An 18,257-nucleotide genomic window follows, 5' to 3' on the forward strand; every position below is an offset into this window, starting at 1 on the left:
TTACTAACTCATTAACTGTTATCAATAGTTTCAAATTCATCTCAATTATTGAATATGGCAAAATATTCATTATCCCTACAAAAATAACTATTCTCTTTTTCTAATATTAATTGCTTATTTTCCTCAAATACTGCCACAATTAAGCTAATCAAGAAGATTAGTTTTCAACATATCTTTTAACCAAATTTTTTGAAAATTTTCTTGTTCTTTGATTTGTTCGTATAAAAACATTTGTTTCTGTAACCTTTATTATAGTATATGGACCAGTAAAAGTGTTTTCTAACTTTTTATTTTTTGTTAAATTTCTAACTAATATTTTTTGACCTACTTCATAATATGGTGTATCTGTTGCTTTTTTATCATATACTAATTTAGATTTTTCTTTTGAAGTAGTTGTACTCCTTTTTACTACCATTTCAATGTTCTCTATCATATGTTTAATATTATTAACGTATCCCCCTATAGTTACTAAATCTAAGACGTCAATTCCACTTGGTCTATTACCTTTCCTTCCAAAAACTATTTCATGTGGTGAAAAACCCGTAGAGGAATGAGTTGTTGTGTTATAGCATAAACCTGCAAACTTCATAGCTTCATCCCAGTTTGATTTCTCAAAATCAACTGTATTCAAATATTCCTTTAACCTTCCATGTACTCTTTCTATAGATCCATTTGCTTGTGGATGAGCCACACTAGTAGTAATATGTTTAATCTTGAAGATTTTAGCTAAATCTTTCATTAGCTCATTACAAAACTCTGTACCATTATCCGTTAATATTATTTTTGGAACACCAAAATAGGTAATCCATTCGTTTACAAAAGCTTGAGCAACCGTTTCGGCACTTTTATCTTTAAGTGGTGTGAAACGCACATATTTTGAAAGACTGTCTTGTATACTTAATGCGTACAAATTTCCAGATTCGGATACTGGATAAGGACCAGTTAAATCCAAATTAATTTGTTCAAGTGCACAAGTAGCATTGGAAACCAGTTGCATAGGCATTCTAGTAGGATGTCTATCAATTTTACCTAATTGACATTTTTTACAAGCTCTTACATAATCTGCAACCATATCATTTAAATTTTTCCACGTATATTTCTCTCTAATTTTCGTAATCGTTGCTTTTTGTCCCACATGACCACCTATAATGCTGTCATGATACTCCTTAATTATTTCTTTCATTTTCAGAAAATCTGTTATCTCGATAACTTTCCCTCTTTCCTGAACATTTTCCTCAATACTATTTTTCGAGTTTACTTTAACCAATTTATTTTCATTATTTTCAAATTCAATTTCCTCTTGACCACTTTGCGGTTTTCTACCTTCTTGTTTGTTCTGTTCACTACAGCAACTACAACATTTCTTTTTCTTTTCTTTTCTTGTTACTGCTAAGACATTTCTACTCAAATGATCTGCTACTATATTTTCAACTCCTTTCTTATATTCAATATCATAGATATACTCTTCTAATTTAAGTCTCCATCGTACCAATCTTGATCCAGGGTCCTTTACATTGAACAACCATTTCAACGGCTTATGATCTGTTCTTATCAAAAATTTCTTCCCATACAAATAAGGTCTAAATACCTTTACAGCCCAAACAATGGCCAAACATTCTTTTTCTGTAGTGCTATAATTTCTCTCAGCACTATTCAAACTCCTACTAATAAACTGAATCGGCATATCTTTGTTACCAGTTTCCTGCGATAGAACTGCTCCCAGACCTTCGTTCGAAGCATCTGTTGTAACTATAAATTTCTTTTCAAAATCTGGAAATTGCAAGGTTACTACACTAGCTAAACTATCCTTCAATGTTCCAAATGCTTTGTCCTGCTCCTCCCCCCAATAAAATTCAACTTCTTTCCTAAGAAGTTTATTAATAGGTGCTGCTATTTGGCTAAAACCTTTAATAAATCTTCTATAATAGTTGATCGCTCCCATGAACGACTGTGTTTCTTTAACACTCTTTGGAGGAGACAATTTCACTATTGCCGATATCTTATCTGGATTAGGTTTAACACCTCGTTCTCCAATAACATGACCCAAATATGCGACTTCTTTCCTTAGAAATTCACATTTGTCTGCCTGTAGTTTCAAGTTGGCTCTCCTTAATTGTTCCAAAACATCTCTTAATTTTTCATTATGGTCTTTTAAATTCTTGCCATATACCACAATATCATCCATGTATACAAAACATTTAATTCCTTTTAATCCCATCAGAATGATATCCATCATTCTCTGAAAAATGCTAGGTGCATTTTTCAATCCAAATGGCATCCTTTTAAATTCATAATGCCCATGTGGGGTAGTAAATGCTGTTTTCTCGATATCCTTTTCTGTCATTTTAATTTGATGGAATCCATTTGTTAGATCTAGAGTTGTAAAGTATTTGGATGTTCCTAGTTGATCTAAAATCTCATTAATATTTGGTATTGGATATGTATCCGCCACCGTCATTTCATTTAATTTTCTAAAATCAACTACCATTCGCCACTTTGTTGTTCCTGAAGCATCTTTCTTTTTTGGAACCATCCACACAGGTGAATTCCAAGGCGACTTAGAATTCTGTATAACATCGTTTTCTAATAATTTCTTCACCTGGTTTTTCACTTCCTCTTCATGTACCTTTGGATATCTATATGTCTTTGTATAGATAGGTTTCACTCCTTCTTGTGTTCTTATGTCACAAGTTAACGTGTCAGTGAAACTCAATTTTTCTCCTTCTAAAATAAATAAATCGCTATATTCCGAAATCAATTTCCTAATTGATTCATTCTCCTCATCATTCATATGCTCTACTCTCAAACTTTTTTGTATACATTCATTTCTATTTCTTATTTGGAACACTCTTTCTTTCATTAATTTTTCTTTCTTAGGATCCTCTTTACAATTATTAACAATATTATAATTCCTAAGATCTTCTACCTTCAATGGAAAATCAATTAATACCTTTTCCTCACATTTATTTATAATGCTCACCAAGCATTTTCCATTTCTCATTGTACTAATACAATGAGGAATGACAATTTTTTCATCTTCATAACGTGGAACATATACGTCTAATCCATTCTTTTTACCTTTACTAACTTTAACGGATCGAAATACTTCCCTCCTTGGCGGGACAAATTCTTCAAATTTATTACATTGGAGACAATACACATTTTTATTAACATAAAACAAATCCTGGTCATAATCTATCTTGCACTTAAAATAGCCTAAAAAATCTACTCCGATTATGCCATCATATTCGTAAACCAAATCATTTGGTATCACGTGAAATTTCCATCTATAATTATCCGTTTTCCCGTTTTTATTCCTAATTCCTATTCTAATGGACGTACTTCCCATTGTTTTTTCTGCTTTTTTACCTATACCAATTAGTTCTATTTTATTACCATCATTCATCTCTTCTATGTATATACACTTAGATTTAATTAAACTGACACTAGCTCCGGTATCTATGAGGAATTTATAGTAACAATTTTTAAGATTTATTATTATGTAAGGACTTTCTTTAGTGAAGTTAATTGAAAACGTTGCCTTTACTACGTTTTCTAATGGTGAAAATTTTTATTTTCTTCCAAAGAAACCTTCTTCTGTGCTACATTTGAATAGCACTTATTCGCAAAATGTCCTGTTTTGCCGCATTTATAGCATTTTATAATTTTCCCATCATTGCTACTAGATTGTTCCTTGCTCGTGGTACATTTTGTAGCGATGTGTCCTTGTTTCCCGCAATTATAGCATTTTACCTGTGTTACCTTAACACTGAAATTTCGTCTTGTACTTTGTATGTATCTTATCCTGGATTCTTCATCCTGTGCAAATCTTCCCGCTTCTGATAATGATTTTGGACGACAATTGTTTACATATTGGCCGATTTCTCCATCTAAGCCATTTATGAATGCATTTAAAACAATTTTCGTTTCGATATAATTATACACCGCTTCCCTAACACTAGCATCTTGCGATTCTATCTTCGCATCTGCTCCTAATTTCCTCGACATAGTTTCCATAAATAATTGGAACTGCCTAACTGTTCGTCTCTCCTGTCTGGTAGATATTAATTCTCTATATAGAGCTAATGTGCTATCACTATCTTTATAATTTTGTTTGAGTTGAATCTTTAGTTCATCCCAGTTACCTATAACTTTGTTTTCTAATATCAGTCTTGCATTTCCTGATATCTGCGACTTAATATATTTAAATAAAAAATCTTTTTGATGCGGCCTTGCTGCGCCTATAGCATCATCACAAGCTGAAACAAATGTATAAAGTTCAGTCTTGTCACTCTTGAACTCTGGTATTAATTTTATTAATGTGTTAATATCTATCGTTTCTCCTAATCCATTTGGATTACCTGTACTACCTGAACTTTCTATATTATTTGTTGCCATTATGTATCAATTTAAATTAAAACGCTGCAATAACTGCTAACTATCTCTATTCAGCTAATGAGTTAATTCCTCAATTTCAAAAATTGTCAATTTAAAAAAAAAATAAATTATATGTTGAATTAACAATATTCACAATGAACTTAATAATTAATGAACAATATTTATAATATTTATAATCTACAATAATAATTATGATCATTTAATAATCTCACCAGCTCCAGATCAGGAATTGTATCAGCATTCTTGTTTCACGTTTATCTCGAATCCAAAAAAAATTTTTAAAGTTTATTTGACCTTAAGGATTTTTCGTTTTTATTTTTAAAATTTCTATAATTTTAACTCCACTATTTTTTGTAATTATTTCTTCAAATTTTATTGTTTTATACTCCTATTTCACCACTTAATATTTTGCCGCTTTATATTCGTATTTCACTACTCTATATTTCTTCGCTTTTATACTCGTCTTTCACCACTTTATATTTTATCGCTTTTATACTTGTCTTTTACTATATCAGATTTTACCGCTTTATACTCGATTTACACCACCTTATATTTTATCGTTTTATACTTTATTTTCACCACCTTATATTTTACCGCTTTTAAACTCGTCTTTTACTATATCAGATTTTACCGTTTTATACTTGATTTTCACCACTTCGTATTTTATCGCTTTTATACTCGTTTTTTACTATATCAGATTTTACCGCTTTATACTCGATTTTCACCACCTTATATCCCACCGCTGCCACCAATTTTCTTTTCTGTTATGCCTAATGTCCCTCGACAATAAATGCATACAGATTGAGTAGTTTAAAATTACTCTTTTCTAGAAAGTTGTTTCTTTATTTATATAAAATTATCTTACAACTAACTTAACTAATTTTCTATCAAGGTTAAAATAATATGTTGTTAGTTATCTCTATTTTTAGTGGATTGTATTATTACATTTTATTGTTGTTTGCAAAAAGGTTCAAAATGGGATACAAGGACGGAAGTCCCGGTACTTGGGATTTTTCCTTCTATTGTCTTTTTCACATATATTTTCATAATTGTAATTAGATACGGTTCCTTGTATTTATAATCAGTAATACAATTTATCTATACAAAAGTATTTAAGGAAATAATGGAATTTCCCTTTGGATACTTGAATGATCAACAATGTCCTTTTCAAACAACATCCGGTTGACGATAACAGTAGGTTTAAATTATTTATCATTTAAAATAAGCAACATTAAAAGCCGTTTTTGTTGCTTTGTCTATTGGTTTGTAAGACAAACTTAAATTGATAAATATGTGGATCAAATCCACATAACATCTGTCTAGATGAATACCTAAATACGTTATATTATCTGCTTGTGGTATGGGAATGTTATTTAGTAAAACTGTTGAAGATGCACTCCGATTTAAGGTAAAAATGACGTGTCTACATTTTAGTTTATTTATTTTAATTCGCCATTTTGACAACCATTTCTCCACCCGAAATAAGAGAGATTGAAGTTGGTTTGAAGCTAGCACAACGTTTTTGTTTCGACATAAAATTGTCGTATCATCAGCAAACGTTGTGGTGACGACTGAGCTACTTATTGGGATATCAGATGTGTAAAGTACATACAAGATAGGTACAAGAACACTTCCTTGTGGAACACCAGCTTCTATTGGGAAATTATTAGATATATATCTAATAATTATTAGTATATGATCTATATATAACTTTAAAGCTTCTGTTATGCAGATACAATTTTAAACTGAGTGGACATTTAAAGGTAATAAACAGCGTATTTTATGTAGGAGCCCATTGTGCCATACTTTGTCAAAGGCTTGTGTAACATCGAGAAATACCGCGGAGCAATATTCTCTGAGTTCAAACGCGTGTCTTATTTCGTTCGTTATACGATTCACTTGCTAGTTCCATGTTTTTCCCTAAAACCAAACTGGTGGGAGAGTATTACGTTTTGACCGTCAAGAAATGGTTTCAGCTTTAAAAGCAATGCTCTTTCAAAGTGTTTAGAAGAGCATGGCAAAAAGGTTATTGGCCTGTATAAAGAGGCAAGCGTGGGATCTTTACCTGATTTGAGAATCATAATAATCATGGGTGTTTTCACTCTGTTGGGTAAAAGCCAAATTTATTAATGGCATTAAAAAGTCTTGTGATAAAATTTATAGCCAAAAGGGGTAAGTTTTTTGATAGAGTAGTGGTGTTATTAAAAAAGTACTTTTCTCTACATATTATTTAAAAAATTGTTAATATTTTATCTTAGGCTTCAACTAACAATCACACATGATGATTCGAAATACGCACTGAAATTTCAAGACTTCGTTGAGAGCACCAATATTTTAGACCTTTTAAGAAATTCGAGCGATTCTACTGATGACGACTTAGTAAATTTAGCATTCGAATATTACATCAAATTTGTTACCAACCCTGTTAATCCAAATGTGGAACTATTTAAAAATTTGATGATACATGCAAATGAAAAATCAATAAAATCATTTTATACTATATATACTCAAAATAAAAAAGACTCGCCTAAAGAAGTAAAGGCTATAGAAGATATATAAGTTTAAATTATTATTATATATATTTAAAATTTGATTTTAATGTCAGTCATGACGTTAGTGACTATTTTAGGTAATAGATTTATATTTGTATTTAATATAGAGGTTTTGAACAGCACTGAATTGCAACAACAAATTTTTTATTTATTTTAAATAAATTCGATTTAATTAATTAATTTTTAACCAAAACTTCGATTAATTCAAAATAAATAAAAAATTTTATTGTTAAAATTCAGTACTACTCGAAACCACTGTATTAAAAGTAAGTTTGATGATTCAGGATATTTTCTGGATAATCAATATGTCATTTTGATAAATTTTATTATTACATGTATAATATGAAATACACAAAAAAAACATGCATGTAAATAAAATGAAACTTGTTTTTTCAAAATGAAAGTAGAAAAAGTAACAAAAATTTTTAAATACAAATTTTTGTCAGTTTTTGATTTATTTGTTCAAACGTAACAAGCCTTTTCTATTCTTTTTATAAATATTTGCAGGCAGGGGCCGAAAGCGAGTAAGTCCATTAATAGGAATAATATGTTTCCTGTCTCAATAGCTGAATTCAAAAAGTACACATATTACAAAGAAGTGCTACTTCAAATTTTGAAAGAAAAAGCCAAAGGCGATGAAGAACTTTTCGCAAAATTACGGAGCAATAAATTGGTTTGGAAGAAAGCGCTGCGATTGTATTACACAAATTTCTTTTTTAAACCATCGATACGTAAAAAATACACTTTGCGTTTGAAAGAAATGCCGCAAAGTTTGAAGGCAAAATTTTTAGAAATACCTGCAAAATCAACTACAGTGAAGGAAAGTAAGTAATAAACTCAGCTAAAGCAAATTTTTTATATTTTTATGTTGTAAAGATTTAGCTGCGTTGTTAATTCTTTGCATTAGGATTTCCAATCTTTTGGGGGAACTAAGGCCTTTATAATTTATCCACTAATTTGTAGGTTTGAATTTACATTATATACGTTTGCGTAACATTTTTTCTAGCAGAGTTGCACAACGTACACCAATAAGTGACCACTGCCCACTACTTTAAATATTTATATAATTTCGTTATTTCTACTTTTAATTCGATGATTCGACAATCCGAGTTTAATTAATCGTTACGTTCGAAGATATGTTATTTTGCTATGTTGAGACATTATACATTGTATTTGGCACACATTTTTCGCTTTAATATTTTAATCAGGCCTATTCTGAATCGCATGCGAATGTGAGTTTTTTCCTAATTTTGCACAAATTCTCTCGCTACCAAATTGTTGGGGAGACAAGTTAAAATAGTTTAATTTAATATAAAAGTAACTGAAAATGATCAGATTTTTGAATATATTTTAATAAAATTATTATTATAATAAAATTATTACAATAAATTTAATATTTTCAAAGTTTTATTTTTTGATTAGTTTTCCGAATATATTTTAATAAATTTAATTTATTTGTTTTTTAAGGTTGTTTTTTAATTAGTTTAAAAAAGAGTTAAAAATTTAGAATTTAGCATTTGGTTTATTTTGCTCATGCATAATTCTTTTTATATATTTATTTTACTCATTGAAATAAAAGTTTCTAATTGTTTATTATTTACTCATAAAATAACTTATATTTATTTCCGATAATTTGTGCAGCAAACAAATAATGCGATTTTTACATTTAAATCAACATATGATACGCAATTCTTTTCTTTGTTTTGCTCATTTTCTCACTTTTCGTCATTAAAAAGTGGCATGGTTGCCAAAATTTAACAAAACAAATTTGAAATTGTTGTTGTTCACGAAACTGCTGTCTCCCTAGCGATTCAGAATAAGGGAGCTGTGTGTTCGGGAACAGCGTGCGAATAGGGAGTTTTTTCGCTGGGAGTATTCAGAATAGGCCTGAACATTTTTGAGCATCCGTATTTAAATAAAATATATTCATAAAAACAATTTTTTGCAGACAATAATAAACAATAGGAGGAAAATCCCAAGTGTTGGGACTTCCGTCCTTTTTTAACCTTTTTTAACCTTTTTAAACCTTTTTTGACAAATGTAATAATTAAAATTATATTATTTTTAACCTTGAATTAGAAATTAGTCTTAGAATATTTTTGTATAAAAACGCAACATATTTTGAAATAAAATCAGTAGCTAAAATATACTCAAACTGTGTACTTCATTAAAATAAAAGTACAACGGTTTTTAAATTACTACAATATGTTATCACCAAACATTGATGATAAAAGAAACAAACATATATCTATTACATTATATATTATTATATTCATAATTATTATTATTTTAATATATTATTTTGTAAACAAAAAGAAACAAAGAAACAATAATTTTTTTGAAACAATTAATAATAGGGTCAATACAAAATGCCGGGACGTCATTTTTAAGGAAGGGGGGAGTTAAGTCATAACTTCGTAATCAAAATTAATTCTAATTATTAAGCCCCATAAATTCATAGTCATACATAGACGGTGTGCGGCTTTGAAATATAATATGCCTCGTCTAAAAAATAACATAAACTCTAGTATCCGCGTTTTGCCAGATAATTTGTATCGGCAAAAATAAACATAAGCATCCGTTGGACAATACTTTGCCTCAAGAATGCTTTTCACAAAATGCTAAAAAAGCAATTTCGGATTTCTTTGTTTCTTCTTAAGGAATGATTTTAATAATTTCAATTTTAAAGTTTAGTTTTTAAGTAAATCTAAAGTTGAACAGACGTTGAATAATAAAGTATTAAAAATTAAAAAAATTGTTTTATTTAATTTTTTTTTGGTTTAATTACCAAAAGAAAATATAATTTGCACACACACACACACACACACACACACACACACACACACACACACACACACACACATACCCCCTGCATCCCCTGCGGGATAGGGGTTAGAATATTCCCGCGGTAAGGCATGCCTGTCGTAAGAGGCGACTAAAATCCAGCTAGGCGTCGGAGGGTGTGGCTTAAAAGGTCACAGAAACCCTGAGAAGCCCCTAAGCTGAGCCGAGTAGACGCCGGCTCTAACTAAGCGTCCACCATCCCGGGATGGCATCGAGGGACACGTAAGCGCACAATGTCTGCTTCCAATGTGAGAGCAATTGATGCGCCAACGAGGGAGTCGGAAATGCGCAGCGTCTGTATATCATGTTAGGGACGACTGTCGCATCACAATTCACATACGAGAGATGATAATGGAGGAAGCTTATAAGAAAAGGCATCAGGATCGATACCAGTAAGATTCTGATTACGGCATACTGGACAACAGCAAACGATTGGACATGATGACATGATAATGGAGAAAGCCTATAAGAAAAGGCATCAGGATCGATACCAGTAAGATTCTGATTATGGTATACTGGAGCAAACGATGGGATATGATGACTTGGGCTGGTGGATGATGTATTCTGTTACCAATATGGGCTAGAGTGAAATCTGGTCCAGACGGCTTTCAGGCTAATGCTTCATCTGTCTCCGTCCCGTTAAAACCTGGCAAGCCTTAAAGAACGATCTTGGATTCGTCCTGTTAAGTTGGGGTGTAGGGGCAGTTAAGAATATCTTCTGCTTAGCTCCTGGTTTGGCTCTGAACACATGCGCTCATAAGGCTATGTGTCAACCCTCGCATGACCTCCCTGCATTGCAAAGATAATCATGGAACCACAATAAGGGTAACTACACAACGAAACCAAGATAACGGCTTTAAGTTGGGACCCAATTGCAAAGAAAAATGTTCACAAACACAAAAACCACAAAAACACCAATACACTCTGGCGTTAATACTCCAGCCGGCACCGAAAGTGCAAAGGAGTCACGGATAGTCAGTCCCAGCCAAAACCCCTTCATGAGGGCGCCGAGACTAACACACTCACCTGTGCTATCACAAGAGAGGCAAAATAACGAGAGAGCTCGCTCATCCCCTCCGGAGCTTAATGGGAACAGTGTTCCAAAAGTGAAAAGGAAGCGTTCATTAAACTCGGGGACAAAATATCCGAGCTAAATGAGATGATGGGTGGAGGAAGAAGGTCCATCCACCAAGCAATGCGTGATCTTGTTGCATTGATATCATCGCTCTATAAAAGAACTGCCGAAGAGACACCAAATAAAACTATCACTGCTAAAACCAACGATAGAGGTACCCAAACAATTCAGCCGCAGCAAACACCAGTTATATCCAAACGGTTAAGAGAAGAAATCGAAAAAAGTAGGAAGACACCGCCTAAGAAGACGAAAACAAATCGACCCGTGGGGGCAAATAATACTAAGTCTAAGGAGCCAAGGAAAGCATTGGAAAGCAACTTAGATACGGTGGCCGGGACGAACGGCAACGCTGATGTACCTCAAGCACAAATTGAAGACAACAAACGACACGCTTGGGTTTTACAAACAAAAAAACGCGTGAAACCACCTCGACCGGATGTAGTGATCATTAAACCGTCTGAGAAACTTTCCTTTGCGGACATACTCCGGAAAGTAAAAGGAGCTCCAGAGCTTAAAGCAGTCGGTAATGATGTTCACTCTATCAGGAAAACACAAAAAGGGGAACTTCTGCTTGAATTCAAAAGATCAGCAGAAACAATAACAAGTGTCCACCAAGATCACATCAAAAGTATACTACCTGAGGAAATAGAGGTCAAAACGCTAACGGAGGAAGCTACCTTTGAACTACGATACCTGGACGAAATAACCACAGAAGAGGAAATAATTGATGCATGGAAAAACCAAATAGGCGAAATACATCCCTCGGCGATCAAAACAATAAGAAATGCCCCTGGAGGTACCAGAACGGCTATAATTGTAAAACCAAAGAAGCAGGCCGGTAAAGCTGAGGAGGTGGGCAAACTACGAGTTGGATGGACCGTGTGCCGATTACTCCAAAAAGTTACCCCCAGGAGATGTTACAAATGCTTCGATTTTGGACATGTGGCAAGGAACTGTCAGAGCTCCAAAGACTGGTCAAAACACTGCTACAAGTGTGGTGGAGAGGACCACCTTGCTAAAGCGTGTCAAGGTGCCCCTCACTGCCTACTTTGTAGAACTGACATAAATATTGACGCTAACCATATTACGGGAGGACCTAAATGTCCCCACTACTTGACTGCCCGCCGGAGGATACTAAATAAAAAAAGATGAAAGTTTTACAGCTGAACTTAAACCACTGTGAAGCGGCACAGGATCTGTTAAAGCAGACTGTACGCGAATTAAAAATAGATCTAGCTATAATGAGCGAACATTATAGTACACTAGACAATCACTGCTGGGCTACCAGCAAGTGCAACAAGGCATCGATATGGACGTGTGATAAATTCCCACTAGAGAAGGTCTTCGACGGAGGGGAAGCATACGTAAAAAGTACAGTGAATGGAATAACGTTTTTCAGCTGTTATTTACCCCCCAGTCTATCAATCGAAGAATACAAACAAAGACTGGACAATATTGTTAGCGACGCTAAAAATATGAAGCCGATAGTGATTACCGGTGACTTCAATGACTGGGCCACTGAATGGGGCTCAACATTGACAAACCCCAGGGGAGAGTGCCTACTAGAAGCATTGGCCACACTGGATGTAGTATTACTGAACTGCGGCCAAAAGGATACATTCACAAGGAACGGTAGAAGCTCTAAGATTGATTTGACATTTATCAGCGATCCACTAGCTAATTCAACTGAGTGACAAGTGTCAGATATCTACACACATAGTGACCACCAAGCTATCATATTCGAAATACATGACCGCTCAGCAAGAACCATTCCTGCGGTAGCCACTCCAAATCCGCTATGGAAGGAGTTAACTTTGGACAAAGAAGCTTTTAAGCTCTCAATGGACGACATCCACCTAACTGGCAGTGCGAATGATAAAGCAATACAACTGATGCGCTGCATAACAAATTCATGTAACGCATCTATGGCAAAGAAAGGCCGGCGGAATAGCAGACAACATGTGTATTGGTGGACTGACCAAATTTCCGAACTGAGAAGAAAATGCAAACACGCGCGACGACTATGTCAAAGAGCAAGGGGTCGCAAAAATTTTATAGCGCACCAAGAAGCCTATAAAACATCGAGAACTGAACTAAAAAAGGCGATATCGAATAGCAAGGCATGATGCTTCAAGGAAATGTGTGAGGAGGTCGATAATAACCCCTGGGGACTAGGATATAAAGTCGTTATGAAAAAATTATATAGCTACCGTCCACCAGGTACAACAGACGCAGCTAAGCTACAAGCAATAGTTGAAGGTCTCTTCCCGCAGAGAGCTGATATAACCTATACAGTACAAGATAGTGAGCCACAGAATGAAATACCTGAGGTTAGCAGGCAAGAATTGGAAGTAGTATGCAAAGGTTTGAAACTAACCAAAGCACCTGGAGTAGATGGAATACCAAATCTGGCACTAAAGATGGCCACAGAAATCAACGTTGATTCATTCAGGGAAGTGTTCAACGCATGTATAAAGGAGAGAACATTCCCCCAGATATGGAAAATACAAAGGTTGGTGCTTATACCAAAGGGCAATAACGTACAAGATGCATCAGGCTACCGCCCGCTATGTATGATTGATACGGCCGGTAAACTTTTGGAAAAGATAATTAGCCGAAAACTAGAAGAAGCCTTGAATGGCAATGGTTTATCAGATAGACAATTTGGTTTTCGGAAGGCACGCTCCACAATAGAGGCCGTGGAAGCAGTCATAGCCATAGCAAAAGATGCCATTAAAGGAGACCGTTGGCTCGAAGGAGACAAAGAATACTGTGTCATTATTACATTAGACGTTAAAAACGCATTTAACTCAGCGGACTGGGACACTGTTCTAGCAGCACTTCAAGGGAAAGACGTTCCAAAGTACCTAGTAGAATTAATCGTTGACTATTTTAAAGAGAGAGTGCTTTTGTATTACACAGACAGAGGCACAAAGTCATACCAAGTAACAGCAGGGGTACCACAGGGCTCGGTACTGGGTCCAATATTGTGGAACATTATGTATGACGATGTGCTGAGACTTGAGCTCCCAGAAGGCGCAGAAATAATTGGATTTGCTGATGACATCGCGCTGGTGGTTAAAGGGAAACATATAGAAAAGATACAATCAACATGCAACGAGACGGTCGCTATGGTAAGAAGCTGGATCACAAGTGTAGGCCTCAAACTTGCTGATCATAAAACTGAAGTCCTTCTTGTAAGCAGCAGGAAAAAGATTGAGTACATTACAATAACTGTTGGCAATGAGCGAGTCACATCAAAACAAGCAATCAAGTATCTTGGAGTAATGATTGACAATAGACTCACCTTCAAAGAGCATTTACGATATGTTGCTGCAAAATGTGCGAAAACAACGTGTGCACTATCGCGAATAATGCCCAATATAGGTGGACCTAGACAACAGAAGAAACAGTTACTCACAAATGTAGTTAAGTCTATTGCTATATATGCGGCTCCCATATGGGCAGAAGCAATGAATAAAAAGACGTACAGATCAGGAGTAGACGCAGCCTACAGAAGATGCGCTCTCAGAGTTGTTTCCGCATTCCGTACAGTATCTACTGACGCGGCCATGGTTATTGCCGGAATGATGCCATTACAGCAGGAAGCAGAAATTGAAAAGGAAAAGCATGTAGCAAAAAGAATTGGGGTTACAAACTTCAATCAGCTCAATGAAGAAGCATTGAATAAGTGGCAACAGAGTTGGGATATATCCACAAAAGGAAGATGGACGCATAGGCTCATTCCGAAGATAAGTGATTGGACCAACAGAAAGCATGGGCAGGTGAACTACTACCTAACCCAGATGTTAACTGGACACGGCTGCTTCAGAGCATATCTTTTTAAGTTCAAACATGACGAAGACGACACGTGCCCAGCATGTCCATATACAAAAGAAACGGTGGAACATGTGTTCTTTGATTGCCCGAGATATGAGAGCCACCGCAGCTCCTTGGCAAGAGCAACCAGAGAGCAGGTCACACCTGATAACATCATCCAACTGATGTTAAAGTCAACAGAAATCTGGAACCTGGTGTGTATTTTTGCGAAAGAAATCACAGAAGAACAGGGAGCAGCAGAGAGAACTAGAAGAGCAGTAAGAGATGACAGCAATCGCTGAATCACCACCCTCCGAAGTAATGCTTAAAAGTGGTTCCGGAGGGATTTATGGTTAGAAGAGACACGGTGTTAGGATGAGGTTTAGTACGTAGGCGCAAATACCAAGCAAAAGAGTAAGTCTTGGTTGCGAATCGTGCATGCTGGTAGTACGGGCTACCAGTATCTTTTGAAGATTCCACATCCCTTAGCTCGTATAGCTTAAAAAAAAAAAAAAAAAACATACCCCCTGCGGGTTAGGGGTTAGAATATTCCCGCGGTAAGGTATGCCTGTCGTAAGAGGCGACTAAAATCCAGCCAGGCGTCGGAGGGTGTGGCTGAAAAGGTCACAAAATCCCTGAGAAGCCCCTGAGCTGAGCCGAGTAGACGCCGGACAAGACAGACAAGCAGTGCATAATAGTTATGATTTTAGGGTTCAAACACCCATCAGGATCGAGCCCAGTAAGATCCTGATTATGGCATACTGGAAGATATGAATTTGGTAGAAATTAATTACTCTTGGGCTGGTGAGGGTGCCATTCTGGAACCTGAGTACTTAGAAGTGAATCTCTAAGGAAATGGCTTCTGGGTTAATGGCATTCTTGCCCCCGTCCCGTTAAAACCCTGGCAGGCCTCGAGAAACGCTCCAACACTGACACTGTTAATTTGGTGATGCAGGCTCAGTTGAGTATACTCCTGACTAGCACTGATCCGGCTCTGAACGTACATTCTCATAAGGAGGTACGTCAACCCTCGCATGGAACTCCCTGCATGCAAAGACAACCATGGGATCATAAAGGTGACTGCACATTCAATGAACGACAACGAACTCGAGTGGGGACCCAACAAAATGAATACAGAAATAATAAAACAAATAACAACAAAAACAATTATGGACGAGAAGGATGCTGATAGCGTGCCCAATCACGCTGACAGCATGGACGTAGGGGCGCGCACGGCGGTTACCACATCGGTTACCACACCGGGGACTGTGCCTATCGTCTCTAAAACGTGCTTTCCCCAAGGGACAGCAATAGCAATGTGTCAGGGGTCTATAAAGACTCCGGAAAATGCCTTCCTTAGCCTGGGAAGTAAGATCCGATCTCTCATTGAAATGGTAAATGAGACGCAATCGGATGGAAAGAGGCGCAGAGCCATCCATCAACCGATGAGAGATGTGATCGACGGCATCAAACTTCTTTACGAAGTGGCAGCGATCGAATTCCAAGACAAAGTGGCTAGGGAAACCGTCAAGTCAGACTGTTGCTCCCAAACCTCCCCCTGGTTGAGACTCCAGAATCTAGCAATAGATGCCAGAAGACTCCAGAAAACCGATTCGCCTACACAAGACACTCCTGCTGGGCAAACAGGGAAAAAACGCCAAAGAAAATACAAAAAAAAGGCGGAAGGCTTAACAGCAAGAATAATGGATGACACGACCGCCACGCACCCCGTATCTGTTAAAAAACTCGAAAAGCACTCTCAGATAAAAAAAATTAATAAAACACAGGAGTGGAAAAAGGTCGAAACAAAAAAGAAGCCGCGCTTGCGGTCCAAGCAAGATGCAATCATCATCGCATCTACTGCGGAGAAAAGTTACGCGGATATCCTTAGGACCATAAGAATGGACAAATCGCTTAAGGACCTTGGCAACTCGGTCAAGCGCGTGCGCAGGACCGCCAAAAACGAATTGCTGCTAGAGCTTAAAAAGGCTTCAGAAAGTAACACGGTGGGCTTTCAGTCAGCAGTGATTAGCGTGCTTGGTGACTCAGTACGTGTGGCAGCACTGACTCACAGCAAGACGGTGGTGATCAAAGACCTGGATGAAATCACGTCTGAACAAGAGATTTGCGAAGCTCTTCGTCTGGGAAGTGGCATAAATAACTTGGAGAAAGGCAATGTCCGTATGGTGGGCGGTAAGCAACTTGGCTTACAAATAGCATTTGTAAAGCTCGCGGCGTCAGATGCCGATAAATTGCTAAACACTGGGAAAATTCGCATCGGCTGGTCAATCTGCCGAATCATGGAATGTGTGGAGCCGAAACGCTGTATAAAATGCTGGCGCTTTGGTCACATAGCTGCAAACTGTAAGTTCCCGGAAGATCGTAGTAAGTCTTGCCGAAGATGTGGTGAGGAAGGCCATTTTGCTGCTGCATGCAGCAAGGACAGCAAATGTATTCTATGTGGAGGCAAGCACGATGTTGGAAACGCTCGCTGTCCAGAGTTCAAGAAGGCGGTAGACAAAGTGCGCAAATGAGGATTGTGCAAATCAATCTGAATCACTGCAGGACGGCACAGGACCTGCTTTTCCAATCGGCTTACGAGCGAAATATGGATATAGCTCTACTGTGTGAACAATATCATGATGTAGGAAACTCCTCGTGGATTTCAGACTCCTCCGGTAAAGCAGCAATATGGTCCGCAAATGGCAGGGCCTTTCAATGCTCTACTACAGTCAGCCGACGTTTTTTTACCTGGGTCAAGGTAGATGAGATATTTTTGTTCTCTTGTTATGCTCCTCCTAGTCTGGACTTACAGGAATTTGAGCAGCTACTCTCCGAAATCGTGACAGAAGCCAGGGGCAAGTCTCCGCTTATCCTGGCCGGCGACTTCAACGCTTGGTCTATTTCCTGGGGTAGCAATCACACCAACGCTAGAGGAAGAGTACTCATGGAATGGTTCTCTCAACTAGATGTTGTGCTTCTGAACACTGGCGAACATACATTCGAAGCAGGCCGGAATCGGTCTGCCATCGACTTGACATTTGCTCACGACACGATAGCACAAAGTATGAAATGGTCAGTTGGAGACATCTATTTGCATAGCGATCATCGCGCAATTATCGTCGAACTCTGCACACTACCAGTGCGTAGTAGAAATGTCTGCTTAAAACGTAGATGGAAACATCGACTCTTCGATGAGGATATCTTCAAACTGGTCTGGAGCGATAACGTGGAGTACCCAGAGTCTGCTGCTAGCATGGCGCAGGCGGTGACCTCCAAACTAATTGCAGCGTGCGACGCGGCAATGCCCCGAGCGTCATGTAGACCAGCTAGAAAACCAGCCTATTGGTGGACTGAAGAGATCGCTCGTTTAAGAGGCGACTGCATCAGAGCAAGGCGCGTCGCTCAACGAAACCGTAACTGCGCAAATTGGCAACAGTTTCACGACAACTACGTAGAATGCCGCAAGGCTTTGAAGAAGGAGATTAAGCAGAGCAAGCAGCGCTCTT

The sequence above is a fragment of the Teleopsis dalmanni genome, chromosome X (assembly GCF_002237135.1).
Source record: "Teleopsis dalmanni isolate 2A chromosome X, ASM223713v2, whole genome shotgun sequence".
Classification (NCBI taxonomy): domain Eukaryota; kingdom Metazoa; phylum Arthropoda; class Insecta; order Diptera; family Diopsidae; genus Teleopsis; species Teleopsis dalmanni.